The sequence below is a fragment of the Cucurbita pepo genome, chromosome 10 (assembly GCF_057944985.1).
Source record: "Cucurbita pepo subsp. pepo isolate OVF chromosome 10, ASM5794498v1, whole genome shotgun sequence".
NCBI lineage: Eukaryota > Viridiplantae > Streptophyta > Magnoliopsida > Cucurbitales > Cucurbitaceae > Cucurbita > Cucurbita pepo.
This window is the reverse complement of record NC_141807.1, coordinates 16640140-16647428: the sequence shown is the minus strand read 5'-3', so window position 1 is coordinate 16647428 and position 7289 is coordinate 16640140.

The window sequence follows — 7289 nt, the reverse complement described above, 5'->3', positions numbered from 1 at the left end:
ATAAAATTGATGTTCCGGTAGAATTGTCAATACATTCTACTTTCAATGTTGCTAAGTTGAGTCCTTTGATATAGGTGATGATTTTTCTGATTCGAGGACGAATCCTGAAGAGGGGGATGATGATAAGAATCACGATGTACATTCTACTTTCAATGTTGCTGAGTTGAGTCATTTTGATGTAGATGATGATTTTTCTGATTCGAGGACGAATTCTTTTGAAGAGGGAGATGATGATAAGAATCACGGTGTTCCAACTTGACCTATTACACAACCCAAGGCCAAGAAGATTCAACAAGCATTCATACTTCATCTACAAAATTGGATAGGCTAGGTTCAACCATCATTTCATGTGTTACAAGCTGATTTGTTTGAGTCAAGACCATTTGGAGATTCAAAAGTAAATATTTTCACGGTTGAAGTAGTGGATGAAGTTGCAAGCATCATTTTATGAGTGGTTAGAAAACTTTATTTATTATTTTAATTTCATAAAGTTTGTAATGCTCAAAATGACTTCGTCTTCTGTGGAGATTTAAAGGGATCGAGATTAAATCACGGCCACTAACTTCTTTTGTTGGGAGATTATAAATACCCACAAATTATTATGTAAAAGCATATTTGTGATCAATGAAATTGACCTCTCAAGTTGAGACGATCCCCCTTATAGAAATCTGAGCATATCTTTTTCATTTCTAAGTTTCATGCAATTCTTGCCGTGGATTGCATCTGAGTCATTCAATCAAGCCTTGATCAAGTTCGATTGTGAAGTGTCTCAATTTAAAAAAAGGTTCCAAATCTTGTTTCTCTTGGATCTCATCATCTAACTCTAGCTTTATCTCTTGGTTGATCCAAATTTTGTACAAGAAGGTGTTAATTTCTTTAATACAAGGGTTCTTGCTTCTACAAAAGTTTGGCTCGTTGGGCTGAAGATTATGGTTGGTCTATCATCCTTCAACGGGATCTTCTATCCCCATGACTAGCTCTAATGCGGTCGTTCTTCTAACGCCGATGACACGTCCAATTGCCGAGATTGGTAATGTGAGTTTGTAACCCATCCATTGAGGTTCTTGGAATGATTCTATCCCTTATCATTTCCATGTTGGGAGTTGGATCATGGATCTTGGGTGAAGGAATCCTTGATTTACCACCCTTCTAGTTGAAGGAAGTGTCAAAAGGCTAGTTTTTTTTTTTTTTTTGAATTTTTTTCAATTTTATTGATTGTTTTTAGTGATTTTATTTGATTTTATTTGATTTTATTTCAATTTTGTCAAACGTACTCACGTGCTCATCTCAATCATTTCAGCCTTGTTGTCAATAAGAGAGACCTTGGAAATAACCTATAACTATTCAACTCGATTATCACATTAACAATTTGAATAAAATAAAGTGACATTAACCATTTGAATCACCTCAACCCCACTTGTTGAACTTGACCAAATGTCTATAACATAACACTAACAAAGGTACAAAGTAACACAAACAAAGGTACAAAGTAACACAAACAAAGGTACAAAGTAACACTAACAAAGGTACAAAGTTCATAAAAGTCTTTTTAATCTAAAGTACCATTGAACTTGACCATTATATTGCCTCTCAAACGTAGGTAAAGTTTAAATTCAGGTCTCCTTGTCAAACTTACTCGGGTGCTCATCTCAACCATGATGGCGTTCAACAAGAGATACCTCGAAAAAAGCCGGATTATCGCATTAACCATTTGAATCACTTCAACCCCACTCGTTGAAATTGAAACAAATATCTATAACATAACACTAACATAGGTACGATGTTCATAAAAGTCTTTTTAGTCTAAGAAACTGTTGAACTTAACCATTAAAGTTCCCCTCAAAATGAGGTGAAGTTTAAATATAATTGGTGACAAAAGATGAAACTATAAAATAAAAAGAAATAAGAAAATAATATTCAATTTCAGAGAATCAAACCAGAATCTCCTACCTGAAAGCCAAATATCCAAACAGTTGGACAACAATGAATTTTTGGTGTAGTTGTCCTAAAGTCTTTTGTCTAATCGCTAAAGAGTTTTACTATGATGTTTTGGGTAATGTCTAACTCTTTGACACGTCCTTTCATGTGTGTGATAGAGTTCTCAGAGTTACCGCGACATTTCGAGCTGTTCAATCGTGTGGCTCTTTCTTCAAAAGGGTCAACATCAAACGTCATGTCTTTGATTGCCAACCCATCCAGAGGAGCGTCGATTGCATCGATTCCATCAACAGTCTTCCCATGAGTTTATGGTGCATGACCGATTTTTTATACCATTCACCTTCGAGCGCCACCATAGTTTTTCATCGTCCATGAGATGCATTGCGACCAACGTAACTCTTAGGTCCTATGAGTAAGTTCCAGTAACCTTTAAGTATTGTTCTACGTCAAAAATAAAGCTTTTTAATTCCTTAGCATCCCGGTTTCCATTTGGATTTTAAGTTTGTTAAGCCCACATGAACTTGGCTTGAGGTGTGGTTCTCTACTGCCCAACTTGTCAAACTCACTCGGGTGCTCATCTCAACCATGATGTCATTCAACAAGAGAGACCTAAAAAACGACTAGATTATCGCATTAACCATTTGAATCACCTGCTCATATCAACCATGATGTCGTTCAACAAGAGAGACCTCGAAAACGACTGGATTATCGCATTAACCATTTGAAATTAAACAAAATATCTATAACATAACTCTAACAAAGGTACGAAGTTCATAAAAGTCTTTTTAATCTAAGATAGAAACTGTAAAGTAAAATGAAATGAGATAATAATATTCCATTGCTGGGAATCAAACTCGGGTCTCCTGGGTGAAAGCCAGATATCCTAACTGCTGGACGACAATAGATTTTTGGTGTTAATGTCCTGAAGTCTTTTGTCAGATCACTGAAGAGTTTTAGCATGATCTTTTGCTTAATGTCTAACTCTTCTACACGTCCTTCCCTGTGTGTGTTAGAGTTCTCAGGGCTTGTGTTTGTTAAGCCCAGTTCCCATTTAAGGGTTTGTGTTTTTGGATTTTCAGTTTGTTAAGCCCAACATGAGCTTGGCTTGGGGTGTGGTTCTCTACGACCCTCCTTGTCAAACTCAGTCTGGTGCTCATCTCAGTCATCTCAGCCATGATGGCGTTCAACAAAAGAGACCTTGAAAATGACCGGATTATCACATTAACCATTTGAATGACCTCAACCTCACTTGTTGAAATTGAACCAAATATCTATGACATAACACTATTAAAAGTTCAAAGTTCATAAAAGTCTTTTTAATCTAGAATACTATTGAACTTGACCATTATAGTGCCTCTCAAACCAAGTTCATAAAAGTCTTTTAAATTTAAGATACTATTGAACTCATCCATTATAGTGCTTCTCAAACCTAGGTAAAGTTTAAATATAATTGGTGACAAAAGATGAAACTATAAAATAAAAGAAATAAGAAAATAAAATTTTATTGTCGAGAATCAAACTCGGGTCTCCTCGATGAAAGCCAGATCTTCTGTGTAATGTCTAACTCTTCAACACATTTTTTTTATGTGTGTGATAGAGTTTTTAAAGCTACCGCCACGTTTCTTGTTGTTCGATCCTGTAGCTCTTTCTTCAATAGAGTCAACATCAAACATTAGGTCTTTGATTGGAAACTATCTAGGGGAGCGCCGATTTCTTCAATTCCATCAATGGTCTTCCCACGATTTTTTGGTGCATGACCAGTTTTTTATACAATTCACCTTCAAGCGCCACCATAGTTTTGCATCGTCCATGAGATGCATCGAGAACCAATGTAACTCTCAGGTCCGCTGAGCAAGTTCCTGTAGTCTTGAAGTATAATATCCAAACATATTAACGTATTTGATATTTTAAATATTAAAATAATTGATGTGTATTATAAACATTAAAGAAAAATATATATTTGAAATTTGAATGAGATTCATATTAATTAAACATGTATTATGATATTCTACGATATTTTAATATTATTTAAATAAGATATTATATCTTAATGTATTAGGTATTCAAATATATAATTTGACAAAAATTATCACAAGTTCACTGTAAATAGAATCCTAGGGTTAAGTAAAAAAGCATCGAACACTACATTTTAGGTGATATTTTGCCGAGAAAGCTGATAAAGTCTTCGAAGAGCATGTGGTCATGTCTGACATTTTAGGTTAACAACATGGTGAAAAGAAACCAGAAATTCTGATACTGATAATTAACTACAAACCTTTAAATAAGGTTTTAGAATAAATAAGATATCCAATCCAAAACAAAAATTATTTGATAAAAAGAATTTAGAGTCAAATGTTTTTATAAAATTCAACATGAAATTGGGATTTTGGAAAATTCTAATTTTCTAAAAGGACAAATATAAAATAGCATTTATGTCCAATTTAGAAAATATGAGAGGAATGTCATGCCATTTAGGCTAAGAAACGCTCCATCCGAATTTCAGAAGATTATGAATGATATTTTCAATCATTTCAAACAATTTCGATGTTTATATTGATGATGTATTGATATCTTCTAAAACCATTAAGGTCAACATTTTAAACATCTACATTCATTCATTAATGTAATCAAAAGAAAACCGCTAGTTGTGTCCATACCCAAAATCAAATAATATCAAACTCAGATCCGTTTTCTTGGATTTTAAATTTATTTGAGCCTTATTAAAACTCATCCAATGGTCTTTGTCTCAAACTTTGGTGATGACGTATCCTAGAAAAGCAAACTTCTAAAAAGATTTAGGTTCTCTCAATTACGTGTCTCATATCCTTCAAGATATTAGGCAGATTTACAAATGTATTGATGAGTGTCTTCAAAATAATACAAAGTCTTGATTTGTAAGGGATATCTCTACAACCCAAAAAAATCAAATCATTAGTCAAATAAACTCTCTACTTAAGTCTTATTGACCCAAGGGCAGATCTCATAATGAAACGTGACGCATCAAATATCGGATATGGAGGTATCTAAAATTGTAAAGGAGGACAGAGAATCAATAATCATATTTGATTCAAAAGCCTCTAATAATACCATATAAATTACAAAATAGTAAAAAAAAAAAAAAAAAAAAAACTATTTCAATTGTACTCTGGGTACAAAAATTTTAAAGAAAATTTAATTAACAAAACTATTCTAATTTTAAAGAAAATTTAATTAACAAAACTATTAAAATCTATTCAACAGTCCAATTTAGTTTTAGAAAAAGAAGGGAATAATCTTGTTTCAAACAAAAAAAAATAATTTTGCTAATTTAGTTTTAGAAAAAAAAGGGAATAATCTTGTTTCAAACAAAAAAATAATTTTGCTAGATAGAAGTAAGTTTTGTTGTGGTTTGATTTTAAAATTCTACCTATAAAAAAAGTTGAAAACACCTTGGAGATTACCTATGGGAGAGTTTCTAACAAAGTCTCTCTTCTCTTCTCTGTCTTCTCAAATGGATACTAATCCAACCAATCGTTTGCATGGACTCAAAAGTTCAATTACCTATAAAAGAAGTTGAAAACACCTTGTGAAAGTCTGTAAGGATACTACGACCTCTAGCTTTGCAAAATCCAGCGTTGTTGGCGCTTATCAAAATCGCTGCCACAATAAAGTTTAACAAGTGGTTCTATGGTGTAGTGGTTAGCACTTTCGACTTTGAATCTAACGACCTGTGTTTAATTCCTGATAGGTAATCCACCAATTTATACAAAATTGGTTCATAGCCGATTCGGTAGGGTCACTTTTGGACCGATAATCCGTAGAAGGGGTCACTAAGGTTGAGATCATACAAAATTGGTCCATAGCTCAATGTTAGAGCATTTAATTGAAGATCAAGAGGTCACCAATTCGAACCTAGTTGGGCCCTTCTATCTTGGATAGAAATTTGTTACACTTTTTGGACTGACACTATGTCTAAGGGGTCACTAAGGTTAAAATCCTACAAAATGGATCCATGGATTAGTGGTAGAGAATTTGACCGGTCACCCATTTGAACTTGGTTGGTCTCTTTTATTTTGGACAGACACTTTTTACACTTTTGGACTGACAGTCTGTAGAAGGGGTCACTAAGGTTGAAATCATGCAAAATGGGTCCATAGCTCAGTGGTAAAGCATTTGACGGCAGATCAAAAGGTCATTCGTTTGAATCTGGTTGGGCCCTTTTATTTTGGACAGATACTTTGTTCGATTTACTCCCGACCACCGAGTGTCTAAAGGAAAAGAAATAAGAATAATTACCGATTCCAAACCTTATTCCAAAGTCCTCCACCACATAGAACCATGTACTTAGAACCTAAGGGCCACTATTCTCGACAAGAACCAAGAAATCATTAAGAAAAAAGTGTGGTATCTAAGCACCCACTATGAACATGGTTAAAAACTTAGCGCCACTATTCTCGGACAAGAACCAAGAAATCATTAAGAAAAGAGTGTGGTATCCAAGCACCCTCTTTTAACTTGCAATCGGTGCTTCGAGAACCCACTGAAAATGGGTCATGACTCCCTTTTTGTTTTCACTTACCCCTCCTAAATCTATAAAATGTCTCCTATTTTTATTCATTTTCTCTTTTCTTAAGTATCAAAATCTTAAATAAAATGGAAGAGCTCTCTAGAATATTCTTCTTTGCCAATAATTTCACATAATTTAACATTTTAAAAATCGGTAAATTAAAAAAATCCTACATTGATATATTCGTAATTTCATGTAGTCTTCCTAAGTTTGCCGACGACATTATTTGTTGTCGAGCTTGATAATGTGAGTTTGTAACCCATCCATTAGGGTTCTTGGAATGATTCTCTAGATTATCCCTTCCATGTTGGGAGTTGGGTCATGGGTCTTGGGTGAAGGAACCGTTGGTTTACGGCCCCTAAAAGTTAAGTTGAGGCTAGTTTCACATAGTATCATTGTCTTTGAGATAACAATTCTTTTCTATTTTATCTAAATTTTTTAAATATGGGTTCATTTCCAAATGCATGCTAACACCCTTATTGTTGAATAAATGACATGAAACTAGTTTCACATAGTAACGTTGCCTTTTGCTCCTATTGGTGAAAGGATAATAGGTCGATTGTACCTATAGAGTAGTTTTAAGCGTGACAACCCGACTAATTTTTTTTTATAGTTAAAAATTAGAATTATAACAATTTACCTAAAACCAATGTAGAAAAATGAAAACATATGAATGGTAAACTCAAACATTTCAAAGAAATAAATAAATAAGTTTTGATGGTACCAATGGTGACCAGAAAACAATCAACCAAATTTATTTCAAACATAGAAAACTTTGACATCTTGTAAAGCAAATAAACCAAAG